The sequence below is a fragment of the Xenopus laevis genome, chromosome 8S (assembly GCF_017654675.1).
Source record: "Xenopus laevis strain J_2021 chromosome 8S, Xenopus_laevis_v10.1, whole genome shotgun sequence".
In the NCBI taxonomy this organism is placed as follows: Eukaryota; Metazoa; Chordata; class Amphibia; order Anura; family Pipidae; genus Xenopus; species Xenopus laevis.
This window is the reverse complement of record NC_054386.1, coordinates 48,658,263-48,674,491: the sequence shown is the minus strand read 5'-3', so window position 1 is coordinate 48,674,491 and position 16,229 is coordinate 48,658,263.

Sequence of the window (16,229 nt, the reverse complement as noted above, 5' to 3'; positions counted from 1 at the left end):
TTTGTGGAACTCATGACATTGCTCTACGAGGGAAAACAAGCACATCAGGCAATGTACAAGCCCTCTTTGAGTTTCGTATTGAATCAGGAGATGAGGTCCTAAAAATCATTTGAAAAATGCACCTGTTAATGCACGTTATACATCAGTTCGTGTAGAAAATGAACTGATAGCACTCTGCGAATACGTCTTACGGGAGAGAATAATTTCTGCTGCAAACAGCTCTTTTGGTTTCTCAGTTATTGCAGATGAGCAGTTGTCTCTTGGTGTAAGATTTGTAGATCTAACTATTACCCCAGTTAAAATCAGGGAAGAATTCCTTGGGTTTGCTACATTAAAGGCATTTGATGCCACATCCATTGCTAATGTAATTATGGAACAATGTATAAAGTTAGGTCTCAATATGGACAAACTATATGGTCAAGGCTATGATGGTTGCTCTATAATGGCTGGCAAGGAAGGTGGAGTACAAGCAAAAATCAAAGGAAAATACCCAAGAGCAATTTTTGTTCACTGTGCTAGTCATAAACTGAACTTAGTAGTTAATGATCTTAATGCTGTTCCTGAGATAAGAAATGCTATTGGTAGTGTGAAGGCCATTATTAAATTTTTCCGTGAAAGTCCAAAACGTAGATCTCTGATTCCTAATGTATCATTACTTTGTGAAAAACGCTGGACTGCCAAATATAAAAGTATCAGGGTTTTTTCAGAAAACTTTGACAGAATTTTTCAGCAACTGCAGTATCTAGTTTCTACAGCTTCTGGTAAGACGTCACAAGAAGCACACCAACTAGTATGCTGCTCGAGCACTTCCACATTTCTTTTCTGTCTTGTTATTATGGCTACTTATTCAGCAAGACTTGAGCCTTTAACTCAAGCTCTGCAGGCTGTTCAGATGGATATAACAAAAGCACATAGCCATGTTCAAGAGCTTATACAAATGTTTCTTAACCACAGACAACGGGCAGAAGAATATTTCAAAGATATTCTTGTAAATGTTCAAAATATTGCAGACAGAATTGAAACTGAGCTATCTCTTCCAAGACAATGTGGCAGACAGAAGCATCACTCAAATGTTCCAGGCTCAACTGTTGAGGAATACTATCGTCGTGCCATCTATGTGCCATACCTCGACTCTCTTATCGCATCATTAAAAAGCCGGTTTGATTGCCACAACATAACCAATTTTAACCTTTTCTCTCTTCACCCGCACCAAATGGCAAAAATAACACAGCAAGAATTCAAACAAAAGATCAAACAAATTACCAGCATATATAACATTGATAACTTGGATGCTGAAGCATTGACCTGGTTTGATATGTGGTCAGGGAAAGAAAAAAAAGACTTTCAAAATGGCCTTTTGGATTTATTACCATACACAGATCTAATTCCAGCTGTTCGACAAGCAATTTTGATTGCCCTTACCTTACCAGTCACTACTTGTACTGTGGAAAGATCCTTCAGCTCAATGAGAAGGGTGAAAACATGGCTCAGGTCAACAATGACCGTGAATCGTTTGTCTGGACTCTGCATGATGAGTCTTCATCGTGAGCTAGTGAATGAAAACAGGCCACAGTTCATACAAGAAGTTATTGACAAATTTGGCCAAGATCACAGACGTCTACAGTTCCTTTTTCGTGCTAACTGAGTATACAGTTTTTGGTCGATAGAACATAATTCAAGCTAAACAATCCTACTTCTATTTCAGGACTTCTTGAAACTGTTTGTTGTCAGTATATGTGATTTACTGTTCTAAGGGTTCCTTGTCTCAAGTTTTGTGACATTTGCACATAGCTTTGCACTTTGTTCAATGCTATTTATATTATTTTGGGAGAGTAACATGTTTACATATATATATAAAGTGTTGTGGTTGCAGATTCATCAGTAGTTTCAATTCAAAGGAACAGTTCAGTGTAAAAATAAAAACTGGATAAAAAGATAGGCTGTGCAAAAATAATGTTTCTAATATAGATAGCCAAAAATGTAATGTACAAAGACTGGAGTGAGTGGATGTGTAACAGAACAGAACACTACTTCCTGCTTTTCAGCTCTCTAACTCTGAGTTAGTCAGTGACTATAAGGGGGGCCACATGGGACATAAATGTTCAGTGAGTTTGCAATTGATCCTCAGCATTCAGCTCAGTCAATTATGTCCCATGTGCCCCACAGAAAGTATGGGGCTCTCCTCACTGTGCACTCTGCACTCTGCCGGATAGCGTTCAGCGGAGAATGAGGGTACAGAGATATCTGGCAGACGGGCCATTTCCAATGATGCCCTAGAGGGCATTTGTTCATTTGTTTACCCGGGATTGAGAATGTAAGAAAATTGGGTGAGTAGGAAGCAGCAACATAGAGCACCTGTTACTGAATCATCATGCTGATTATCATTCAAGTTGAGAACTGAAACATGTAAGGTGTTCAAATATATATATATATATATATCTATATATATATCTATATATATATATATATATATATATATATATATATAATCATGCATGTAGCTGGAGCACTCAAATCATTTAGGTAATTGCCCAGGTGCAGGTTATCTTGAAAAATTCATAGAGCAACAAAAACCGCACACAAAGGACTTGTTAAGTGCAAAAGGTAATAACCAATTTATTGCAACGTTTCGGCTCCTGTACTCGAGCCTTCTTCAGGTGGTGTGTACAGTGAAAATAACAATCAGCTTTTAAACACAAAGTGGCGCCAAAAGCACAACCTGTGACGTCATGAGGTCAAATGTGCGTCACTAGTAAGGGTGTATAAAAATGTAACATTGATCGGCCGCTAATTCTGTCCCATAAGGTAATGATCAGTTGGTGCGTGATGGGTGAACTGGTATATACATGGCCAATCTGTGCAGGTAATTTAGTGCTCACATCGTGAGTAACCACTTTCCCCGTGTGCGCTAGAATACAGACCACTGGAGCACAACTTACCCCAGAGTAGCGGGAGCAGGAGGACGGAACCGCTACACTGTCGCCTTTCTGACAGGAGACGTTATCCCACGAGTCACCGTGCACCGCACCGCCAACCACACTGTTTAGGCTCGGGCCGCGCCCCCATTACCTTCGGTATGTATCGATCAACGGGTCACATTCCCACCTAGGTTACGCCACCTTGGTCCATGCGAAGCGGGTATTATCCATGCCAGCATCGGCAAAAGCATTCCTCTGTGTAATATTGGTGCTGCGACTCCCAAGACTAGTGCGCTCAGGTGCTAGACACAGAGTGTATTGAAACACTCACCATGCCCGCATCTATTCGCGCTGCTCAATTGTACCACAGCAAATCCAGTTCATTTCGTAGTTGTACATAGGGAAGCATAGTATTCACCCACGCATAGACCAGAGCTCTTAGGAATTGGGAATCACCGCATTATCATAGCCCATAATTCGCTCACATTGTGGGGTGTCTGGCTTCTGGATACGTCTTCACTGTCAACAGGCCTACCTGCAGATGTTACTGCTGCTCCATACCTTGTGGGCAGTCGGAACTCCTCACTGACCATATCGGTGATTGTGTCTTCCTTGTGATGCAGTGCTGTGCTAATAAAAAATAAAAACAAAACCAATCTTGTGTTAACAGCCCACTGATGTAAGAGAGTCCATATACTTCTCATTAATAAAAACAGTCAATTGACACTGTATGGCTATTCAATCATATAACCACAAACATTGTAATGATGCAAGTATAATAACCCATGCAAGGAGGCTAAATTACATATATAGGGGGATATCTAGGGCAAATGACCCTATCCAAGAGCCTGAACCACAGGGGCTCAGAAAACTGTCCAATGTCCCCCACCCACTAGTAAAACTGAGACATAGGTATAGTCTCGTTTAACCCTTTAGGGGTTAGTGTCTCTAAGGTGAAAATCCACATGCTTTCTTTCTTCAATAATAAAAGGTCCCTATTGCCTCCTCTCTTGGGAATAGGCACATGATCAATGATCATGTGCCTAAACTGAGGGAGCGTATGTTTCATCTTCAGCCAATGTCTGGGGACTGGTTGTTCAGCCTTCCCTGTTGTCAAAGCACTCCTAATGGCACTCCGGTGATTGTTCATACGTTCTCGGTATGTAGTAGAGGCTTTACCTACGTAATGAAGTCCGCACGGGCACCAAATCATGTATACTACGTGGTCTGAGGTACAAGTCACTCTGTGTTGTATTCTGTATTTGACCCCTGTCCTCGGGTGTACAAACTGGGAGCCTTGTAGCATCCCTCCACAGGTGAGGCAATTGGCACACTTAAAACACCCTGGTTTCAGCGGTCGATCCAACCACGTGGTCCCTGTTTTCCGATCCTTAGTCAAATTCTTGACTACTAACATGTCACCTAGATTACGTCCTCTTCTATAGGCCATCATGGGGGTCTTTTTGCCGAAGAAAGGTAGATTAGCATCAGAATTGACTATTTCCCACCGATCCCTCAATGCCTTCTTCACATGTTGGCTTGTACACGTCCATTCAGTCACAAAAATAGGATCAGTCCCTTCCTTTGACAATTTAGAGTGTTCCTGTAATAGGTCAGCCTGTTTGTGGAGACGTGCCCTCTCGAGCTGTTCCCCAATGAGGGTCTCTGAGTACCCTCTGGAGGCAAACTGTTCTGCTAGTTTGGTCAGTTGTGATTCTGCTTTCTCCCGGCAAGAATTGTTCCTAATAATTCTTAGGAATTGAGAGTATAACACCCCCCGGGACATGTGAGGAGGATGATGGGACTGTGCTTGAATCAAACTATTTCTGTCAGTGGGCTTCTTGTATAATGTAGTATGTAGTAGTACATACTACATTATACAAGAAGCCCACTGACAGAAATAGTTTGATTCAAGCACAGTCCCATCATCCTCCTCACATGTCCCGGGGACTCATCCTAGTTTTTGTGACTGAATGGACGGATACAAGCCAACATGTGAAGAAGGCGTTGAGGGATCGGTGGGAAATAGTCAATTATGATGCTAATCTACCTTTCTTCGGCAAAAAGACCCCCATGATGGCCTATAGAAGAGGACGTAATCTAGGTGACATGTTAGTAGTCAAGAATTTGACTAAGGATCGGAAAACAGGGACCACGTGGTTGGATCGACCGCTGAAACCAGGGTGTTTTAAGTGTGCCAATTGCCTCACCTGTGGAGGGATGCTACAAGGCTCCCAGTTTGTACACCCGAGGACAGGGGTCAAATACAGAATACAACACAGAGTGACTTGTACCTCAGACCACGTAGTATACATGATTTGGTGCCCGTGCGGACTTCATTACGTAGGTAAAGCCTCTACTACATACCGAGAACGTATGAACAATCACTGGAGTGCCATTAGGAGTGCTTTGACAACAGGGAAGGCTGAACAACCAGTCCCCAGACATTGGCTGAAGATGAAACATATGCTCCCTCAGTTTAGGCACATGATCATTGATCATGTGCCTATTCCCAAGAGAGGAGGCAATAGGGACCTTTTATTATTGAAGAAAGAAAGCATGTGGATTTTCACCTTAGAGACACTAACCCCTAAAGGGTTAAACGAGACTATACCTATGTCTCAGTTCTACTAGTGGGTGGGGGACATTGGACAGTTTTCTGAGCCCCTGTGGTTCAGGCTCTTGGATAGGGTCATTTGCCCTAGATATCCCCCTATATATGTAATTTAGCCTCCTTGCATGGGTTATTATACTTGCATCATTACAATGTTTGTGGTTATATGATTGAATAGCCATACAGTGTCAATTGACTGTTTTTATTAATGAGAAGTATATGGACTCTCTTACATCAGTGGGCTGTTAACACAAGATTGGTTTTGTTTTTATTTTTATTTTTTATTAGCACAGCACTGCATCACAAGGAAGACACTATTACCGATATGGTCAGTGAGGAGTTCTGACTGCCCACGAGGTATGGAGCAGCAGTAACATCTGCAGGTAGGCCTGTTGACAGTGAAGACGTATCCAGAAGCCAGACACCCCACAATGTGAGCGAATTATGGGCTATGATAATGCGGTGATTCCCAATTCCTAAGAGCTCTGGTCTATGCGTGGGTGAATACTATGCTTCCCTATGTACAACTACGAAATGAACTGGATTTGCTGTGGTACAATTGAGCAGCGCGAATAGATGCGGGCATGGTGAGTGTTTCAATACACTCTGTGTCTAGCACCTGAGCGCACTAGTCTTGGGAGTCGCAGCACCAATAGTTATATTACACAGAGGAATGCTTTTGCCGATGCTGGCATGGATAATACCCGCTTCGCATGGACCAAGGGGGCGTAACCTAGGTGGGAATGTGACCCGTTGATCGATACATACCGAAGGTAATGGGGGCGCGGCCCGAGCCTAAACAGTGTGGTTGGCGGTGCGGTGCACGGCGACTCGTGGGATAACGTCTCCTGTCAGAAAGGCGACAGTGTAGCGGTTCCGTCCTCCTGCTGCTCCCGCTACTCTGGGGTAAGTTGTGCTCCAGTGGTCTGTATTCTAGCGCACACGGGGAAAGTGGTTACTCACGATGTGAGCACTAAATTACCTGCACAGATTGGCCATGTATATACCAGTTCACCCATCACGCACTGATACAGATCATTACCTTATGGGACGCAGGTCCTTTAGAATTAGCGGCCGATCAATGTTACATTTTTATACACCCTTACTAGTGATGCACATTTGACCTCATGACGTCACAGGTTGTGCTTTTGGCGCCATTTTGTGTTTAAAAGCTGATTGTTATTTTCACTGTACGCACCACCTGAAGAAGGCTCGAGTACAGGAGCCGAAACGTTGCAATAAATTGGTTATTACCTTTTGCACTTAACAAGTTTTTGTTGCTCTATATATATATTTATATATATATATATATCATGTAAGTGAAAACATTTTTCATCACCAACAAAGGATTGTGCAGCCTTATCAACAATAGTTGATATGGAAAGTTTGTTAACCTAGCCTCTGTGATATAGGTTCACAGCTGGAATATAAACTGGAATATAATGCTGTTTTATCCGTGTTGACCCTTTAAGGGAAAGGCTCCTAATGCAAAGGAGCCGGGTGCACTAATTGCCTCTGGCATGCAAATTACCTCTTGGGAGTGTTGCAGGTGTATGAGCCTGATGTAGCAAATTGGCTGTCGGCTATACCGGAAAAGGCATTTAGAACTGTTGCAGGTATGGTTATTCAACCAAATTTCTGGAATATCCAAAGTATTGTTGCTTCCACAACACAGTGTTTCCCAACAATATGGCTACTAAACCAGTTACTTGTTACGGTTAGTAGGAAATGGTTGGTAAATGTGTAAGGTGAATTTCTAAACACAGACCCCCAACATAAGAAAGTCAATCACACCAGCTCTTAAAAAAATTTAACTTTGTTTATTTTCTTGCATGACACTGGCAGGCAGACACAAAACTTAACAGACTTTCCAATAGTCATTTTACAATTGTTTTCTTTTATAGTAGTCTGTGAATTACTACCCAGCACTTAGAATAGGGTTTTTCTTTTTTACTCACAACCTGCTGGTCCTCGTTGGCCTGGCACGGTGATCCAGTGCACCACTACACCCCTTCACCACTCCACCAGTTCCCCGCTTCGATCATCCGGCATTCGACCAGTGCCCCTTGACCACTCTGGCGGGTACCAGCCACCTTGACTTGAAGTCTTCTACTTCTACCCTCTCTTGCCTAACAACCTCACCACTGTCACCCTATCTTGGGAATTATTCCCCGGATCCTAATCCGACTACGCTCCTTGTCGGGGTAAAAGACTACCCTTTCTTTCTCCCTATCTCTGACACCTAGTGCCAGCTATTACTGAAACTTCCTATCTAATTAACTACCTGATTCCGGGCCGGTGTTCTTCTTCTCAATGAATCTCTTGCATGACTTCACCTCCTCCAGCAAAAGCCTTTAACTATTGTTATGGCTGCCCTTTTATACCTATTTGGGGAAACTCCCTCTAGTGGTAGAAAAACAAAATTGCTTCTAACTATTATCTCTTACAAATGACAACATAGTTACATAGTTACATAGTTAAATCGGGTTGAAAAAAGACAAAGTCCATCCAGTTCAACCCCTCCAAATGAAAACCCAGCATCCATACACACACCCCTCCCTGCTTACACATAAATTATATATACCCATATCTATACTAACTATAGAGTTTAGTATCACAATAGCCTTTGATATTATGTCTGTCCAAAAAATCATCCAAGCCATTCTTAAAGGCATTAACTGAATCAGCCATCACAACCTCACCCAGCAGTACATTCCACAACCTCACTGTCCTGACTGTGAAGAACACCTATGTTGCTTCAAATTAAATGTCTTTTCTTTAGTCTAAAGGGATGGCCTCTGGTACGGTGATCCACTTTATGGGTAAAAAGGTCCCCTGCTATTTCTCTATAATGTTCTCTAATGTACTTGTAAAGTGTAATCATGTCTCCTCGTAAGCACCTTTTTTCCAGAGTTTCCAAAATCGAAGGCATCTCCCCCTGGACACTATGGATGGCTCATAAATCTATTATCCAGGGAGAACTTATTAAACATGGAGCCAGGAATAAAGCAAGCCATATGGCTAAAACTCGAGATCTTATAGCAAATACATATATTAAAAAGCCAACACAAACAATCACACCTCAGACTGGTCTTAGAAGACCTGACCCTGGCCAGACAACAATTACGAGACTTACACTCTTTATACCACAACAGAGCAATAGAACTGTGCTAGCGATCACCTCCTAAATCATTTACTTAAAGCGGTTTGTGGACTTTGATACTCTGCTGCCTGAATCGACTCCTGCCTGCCTGACCTTTCTCCTGCCTACTGATTTTGCTACCCTGATCTTCCTGTGTTTGAACCTGCCTGTCTGTGGACTTTGATACTCTGCTGCCTGAATTGACCTCTGCCTGACCATTCTTTTGCCTACGGATTTTGTCTGACGTCTCAGAGAACCAGCACTCCTGCCACTCCTCCACTAGTGTGCAGTCCTGTTCACAATTCCAGTGACTGTTTTCCCTCAGTGGGAGGTGTAGGAGAGGTCAGCCCTCAACAATCTCTTCCACTCAACTTATTTGTGACAGTATCAGAGTCTGAGGGTGCTTTGGCGATGAATCTCCTTACTCAGCAGTCCAAGTTCAGCTACAAACTATTTTGGGGGGCACCTGCAATACATGGCACCGTCACTGCTTCAACATCATCAGTACCTGCTCCAGCTCTGCCCCCCACTCATCCTCCAGCTACCAGGATTAAAATTTTCATGGCTGAGCATTTTGCTGGAGATCGCAAGCAGTTCCATTCCTTTGTGAATAGTTGCAAACTGGAGTTCCTGCTGAATCCTCAAGTCTACTTGTCTGAGCAACAAAAGGTGGGATTTGTAATTTCCTACCTATCGGGTGAACCTCAGACCTGGGCACATCGCCTGCTGGAACAACAGAGTCCTCTATTTACCAATTCTTTGGCTTTTTTCCTGGCTATGGCATTGCTTTATGATGATACCAAGAGGGAGGACACTGCTGAAGCAGCTCTTAGGGGGTTATCCCAAGAAAGTCGTCCTGTGGAGGAATATGTCTCCGAATTTCGTAACTATGCTGCTGATACCCAGTGGGGTCTGGCTGCTTTGAAACACCAGTTCCGCATTGTCTTGTTGGGAGGACTAAAAGTTGAATTAGCTAGGGTTGGCGTACCCAAAGAATTGGAGACCCTAATCTAGCTGGTGATCCAAGTTGACCGGCTGGAGAAAGCGGGAGTTTTGCAACCTAGTTGGCTTATACCCAAAGCACATCCTCCTACCAGAGTTAAGCCAGTGCCTTCTCAGCCGTTGCCCTCCACTTTGGCGGATTCAGAACCTATGCAGATTGGCCTAATCTGTTCTCCGTTGACACAAGAGGAAAGACTGCGCAGTTAATTTGTGCTTGTACTGCTGGGCCGCAGGACATCTTCTGCACACTTGCTCTATCAGACCGACCAGTAAGAAACTTATATCTATCTCCTTAAATGCAGGGACTCTCTCTGATGTCTTTAAATATTGGTTTGCAGTGGCCAAAGGGGGTTCTCAAGACACCAGCCCTCATTGACTCTGGGGCGTGTGTCTGTTTCATCAACCAGGATTTTGCTGCCTATCACCGCATTCAATTGAAACCTAAGTCCCAGCCGCTTTTGGTGAAACTGGCGGATGATTCCGGCATTCCTTCTGGCCCCGTTTTGCATTAAATTATGCCTCTGTCAATAAAAATTCAGCAGCAGGTTGAATCCTTGTCATTTGATTTTGTGTCCTCTCCATTGTATCCTGTAATTTTGGGGTATCCGTGGCTTCAAGTCCACAATCCCGAGATTTAGACTTTTTAGATAATTTTGTCATTGTTTATCTGGATGATATCTTGATTTTCTCTTTCACCCTTGAAGAACATAGACAACACTTGAAAAAAAGTATTCTCAAGACTTTGAACCCATAAACTTTATGCTAAACTTGAAAAATGCGAGTTCGAAAAATCCGTCTACGGATTTTGTGTGATGCTTCAGAACCGGCACTTCTGCCACTCCTCCATTAGGGTGCAGTCCTGTTCACAATTCCAGTGACTGTTTTCCCACAGTGGGAAGTGTAGGAGAGGTCAGCCCTCAACAATCTCTTCCACTCAACTCATTTGCTCTTGATATCTCTTACATGGATTTTGTGCGCACAACGGAACCCTGACATAAAGAAACAGTAAGCAGGTTTTGGGTAACTTTAGAAGAACAAGGACCTATTTACAAAGGGATCTATGAAGAATGGTATTGCACATCTGATGAAGCCTACTTAAGTGAGGGGCAGACAGCAGAGTGCACTGACGCTGAGGGCAACAAGATCCAAGTGTCTCTGGAAAGTGGTCATCAGGTATAAGGAAAATGCTCAGTGACAGATATCCTTAAATTATATATAAAAACTGAAACCATAGTAAGTTAGGTTAAAAAAAAGACACACTTCCATCAAGTTCAACCTTTTAAGTCTATATATAACCTGCCTAACTGCTAGTTGATCCAGAGGAAGCCCAGTTAGAGCTCACTCAAATAACTGATTCCAGTACAAACAAAATCTAACAAAATAACTGCCTTTTGCACAAAACCTGCATGAGACATGATGTCTGGAGATTTAATACCTTTAATACATCATCTAGGCAATAGGAGCCCCTCCGTCAATGATTATTGGACATCCTACTGTTGCATGAAGTCAGAATGAAGAGAAACAGATGCTGAGAGAGGGATAGTGAAGATAAACTTGATTATTTCAGAAACAATGCAGAATTTTTAATTGATTGTATTTAGAAGTTTTTTATTTCAGTATGCTGAAGCTTATATTAAATTTGAAAGGCGGTTGTTATCGGCAGAACAGTGAGCCATGACCGGAACCTTGGGGTTTGTTCTGGGTTTGGGATACCTAATGTCACATTACGTTGGGCCATAAGATGGATGCTGCCGGAGCTATGACTGAGACGATCCTGCAGAATCTCCTTTAGTGTCTCGGAGAACAGGAGGTGAAACAAGAACAGATAGTCCAATGTCTCCAGGGACTATCTGCAAGGCTGGATCAAGTTCAGCAGCAAAATACAATTAAGCCAGCACTCACCAGGAACTCCAATCTCCCATTTAGTAATCAGGTGCACGTCTTTCGGTGTCCACTCCAACCGACTTTAAATGTCAACACACACTGTAGCAGACAGCACCATCAGGAATATTTGCTTAAAAAGCCTTTATTTTGCTTTTCTTAGGCTTTGTGATCAGGACAGTTACAACGTTTCAAGACAAACAATGGCCCTTTATCAAGCTAATGTTACACACATGTTCAGACATTTTATACTATATATCATATTATTATTTATTATTAACATGTATTTATATAGCGCTAACATATTGCGTAGCACTGTAAAGTAAAGGTCAGTAGAGGAGCGTAGTAAGCGGTTGGGTGAATATATAGAGATCAGAGATGTACGGTGGGGCAGAGTTATGAAGTGCTTTGAAAGTCAGTGTCATTAATTTGAATTTGATTCTGAAAGGTAACGGAAGCCAGTGCAGGGATTGACAGAATGAGGAAGAGGAAGAGGAGGAGCGGTTGCTAAGGTGTATGAGCCTCGCAGCAGTGTTCATTATGGACTGGTGAGGTGACAGTCTCTGGAGGGGAAGGCCAATTAAAAGAGAGTTACAGTAGTCTAGACGTGATATGACAAGAGAGAGTGAATAAGAATTTTGGCAGCATCTTGGGTGATAAATGATTGTATTTAGATATGTTCCTTAGGTGGAAGTGACATGATTTAATAAGTGACTGGATATGAGGAGTGAATGACAGGGCAGAATCTAGGATAACCCCAAGGCACTGGGCCTGGGGAGAGGGGGTGATAGTGGAATTGTTAACTATGATGGATACTACTGGGATGTTACTGGTGTTAGTTGAAGGAAAGAGCACCATTTCAGTTTTAGAGAGGTTTAATTTAAGGTACGGTTGCTACATCCAGGTAGAGATATCGGACAGGCAGGAGGAAATGCAAGTTAGGAGTTCTGGGTTGAGATCAGGAGATGAGAGATAGATCTGAGTATCGTCAGCATATAGGTGGTAGTGGAAACCATACGAGTTGATTAATTTGCCGAGGGAGGAAGTATAGAGGGAGAATAGTAATGGTCGAAGGACAGAGCCTTGAGGAACTCCAACAGAAAGCGGTAGGGGAGAAGATGATACTCCATTGTAGGAGACACTGAAGGAACGATTGGTGATGTAAGATGAGAACCAGGACAGGGCTGTGTCACGAAGGCCAAGCGAATGGAGGGACTGGAGGAGCAGAGGGTGATCTACAGTGTCAAATGCGGCTGAGAGATCAAGCAGTGTTAGCAGTGAGAAATGATTGTTGGCTTTAGCTGTTAAAAGGTTATTAGTTAGTCGAGTCAGGGCAGTTTCCGTGGAGTGTTGTGGCTTAAAACCAGATTGTAGGGGGGCAAGCAGGTTATTGTCAGAGAGGAATGAGGTTAGTCGGTTGTAGACTAAGCGCTCAAGTAGTTTAGAGATGAAAGGTAGCAGAGAGATAGGTCGGAGGTTGTCAAGATTGGAGGGATCAAGAGAGGGTTTTTTCAGAATGGGGGTGACAAGAGCTTGTTTTAGTTGAGAAGGAAACAGTCCAGTTGAGAGCAAAAGATTAAATAGGTGAGTTAAGGCTTTGATTTAAGTTGTTAATGTTGTTAACGGGTATATTAAAGTCACCTAATATGATGGATGGGATGTTAGATGAAAGAAAGTAAGGAAGCCAGGCAGCAAAGTTGTCCAGAAATTGTGCAGTTGGTCCTGGTGGTCGATATATAACAGCAATGCAGAGTGAAACAGGAGAAAAGAGCCTAATGCAGTGAGCCTCAAATGAGGAGTATGATAGAGAGGGAACAGGTGAAAGAACTTTAAAAGTACAGCAGGGAGAGAGAAGCAAACCTACCCCACCTCCAGGTCTGTTACCAAGTCTGGGAGTATGAGTAAGGTGTAGGCCCCCATAGGACAGGGCAGCAGGTGAGGCTGTTTCAGTAGGAGAAAGCCAGGTTTCAGTAAGTGCGAGTAGGTTAAAGGAATTTGCAATTAAATGGTCGTGTATAGCGGTGAGCTTGTTGCAGACAGATCTGGCATTCCAGAGAGCACAGGAAAGATTAACTGGGTTTTGGGGTATAGGAGTAAGAGTTCTGTAATGTGTGAATTTGCACAGAAGAGAAGGAGCTTGTGGCCGTGATATAACTGGGATGGGGTAAGGGCCAGGGTTTGGGGAAATGTCCCCAGCTGCCAGCAATAGAAAGGAAAGATAGACTAAGTGAGAGCGGGATTTGTAAATTCTTAGTTTGTATGAAAAAGAGGAGTTTTGTGGAATAGCTAAACAGAGTACTTTATAAACTTCATGTGTGGAGAGGGAAGGAGAGGAGAGTAGAGAGGCTGAGATTTGTATAGAACTGGGATTTGATGGAGGAGGTAGAGAAAAATGTTTTATGAAACATGAGAGTGAAAGGAGGAGAAATGCAGGCTAAAGCATGTTTGGAGTAAGAAGTAACAAACTAGCAGGTACAAACAAATCTGTATTCTTCTTATCCCAGATGGTTCACTGTTGATTTCAGGTTAATCCGGTTCCTTTTGCCTTGTCAATGCCTTGTGCAACTGCCTTGTTTAACTGTCATTTCTAAGCACTTGTGAAATATTAGCACTTACGAAATGTTAGTCATAGCGCCATCTTGTGGCAAAATACTGAAAAAAAATTATAATACAGATACATTTTCAAATATTCACATTTAGTTGGTGGAACAATTCAGTCCAGTAGTTATAAAGAAGATTCTTTGTATTTAGAAACAATGGAACCCCATGTTTTTTTTTATTGGGACAAAGAATCTTCTTTATAAGTAGTGGACGGAATTGTTCCACCAACTAAATGTGAATATTTGAAAATGTATCTGTATTTTAAAGTTTTTTCAGTATTTTGCCACAAGATGGCGCTATGATATATAGTATAAAATGTCTGAACATGTGTGTAACATTAACTTGATAAAGGGCCATTGTTTGGCTTGAAATGTTGTAACTGTCCTGATCACAAAGCCTAAAATAGCAAAATAAAGGCTTTTTAAACAAATATTCCTGATGGTGCTGTCTGCTACAGTGTGTTGACAAGTTCAGCAGCAACCTATTGCTCCTATGTCAGCTTCAGTCCAGATAAGCAGACCGATACCTTTTCCTATGGGTAACACCTTTGTAGAGCCAAAGATTCCTTTTCCTGAAAGGTTCTCAGGGGATCACAGCAGGTTCTTTGCCTTCAAGGAGGTCTGTAAGCTCCACTTTGGCTTCCTACCCTACTCCTTCCCTATGGAGGAGTCAAGGGTCAATGTTGTAATAACTTTACTGCAGGGGGATCTGCAGCTTTGGGCTTTCAGCCTTTCCCCTGGTGATTAGTGATGGGCGAATTTGCGCTGTTTAGCTTTGCCGAAAAATTGCAGAATTTCCAGCGAAATTCGCGAAACTGCGAAAAATTTGCGAAACTGCGCCGGCATCTCGTTTTTGATGCCGATGCCCGTTTTTTGACGCCGATGCCCATTTTTGACGCCGACGACAATTTTTTTTTTGACGCCGGTGAACTTTCGTCAGCGAAATTTCAAGGCCGTTTCGTGAATGTATTCGCCGAATCACGCAAATTCGCCGTGAATTCGCACCTGCCGAATAAATTCGCCCATCACTATTGGTGATCCAGCCCATCACTCTTTAGATGCCTTCTTCAAGGCAATGGCCGTCATTTATGATTTTCCCAAACATACCGATGCAGCTTTATGTCACCTCAGGCAAGGCAAATAGCGGGTTGAGGATTATTGTACAGAATTCTGCTGCTGGACGGTAGAGACAGGCTGGAATGACACGGCCTTAAAGAGTCCGTTCAGGGTGGGCTTGGCCGAGACTATCATGTTTAGTCTTGTAAATTTTCCTACTCCATTCTCCCTAGACTCCTTCATGCATCTGGCTATCCAGATTGATAGGAGGCACAGGGAGACATGCCAAGAGGAGTTATCCACAGTTGCTTTTTCTAATTGTTTCCCTGTCTTGGCACCTAAAACCCTTCTTCTTGCCCCTAGGCCCTCCAAGGAGCCCATGCAACTGGGTACTACCCGTTTGTCTCCTGAGGAGAAGGGTTGTAGGTGGGCTAATAGGTTTTGCCTATACTGTGGGGACAAAGGGCACTTTCGTGACACTTGTCCCAAGAGGCCGGGAATCGACAGAACCGAAGCAGGTCTGGGGAGTCCTGTTTAGGTTATGCCATTTCTATTTCCCAACAAATCGCGTCTTCTCAAGTATTAATCCCAGTTCTCTTAAATTGGGATAAAGGTTACATTTCTGGGGCAGCCAGGAATTTTTTGGATGCCAGTTTTGCATGCAGACATTATATACTCACCAAACCCCTCGTTCCATCACTTAGATTGGTGGCAATCGATCAAAGCTCCCTTGGGTGTGGGTTGGTGTCTTCCAAGTCTGAATACCTCACTATGAATTTGGGTAATCATGTTGAACATATTTCTTTTTATGTTTCTTGGTCACAAATTCCGATAATCTTATGTCGCCCCTGGTTGCAGCAACACAATCAACATCAGGGTTGATTGATTCACTAATAAAATCATCCAATGGAGTACAGGGTGTGAGTCCTCATGTTTAAGATCTTCCCATACCCTTGCTGCAACTTCTCTAGAGGGGTTACCTCCGTATTATTACATGCTGCTCAAAGGTTCTTGGG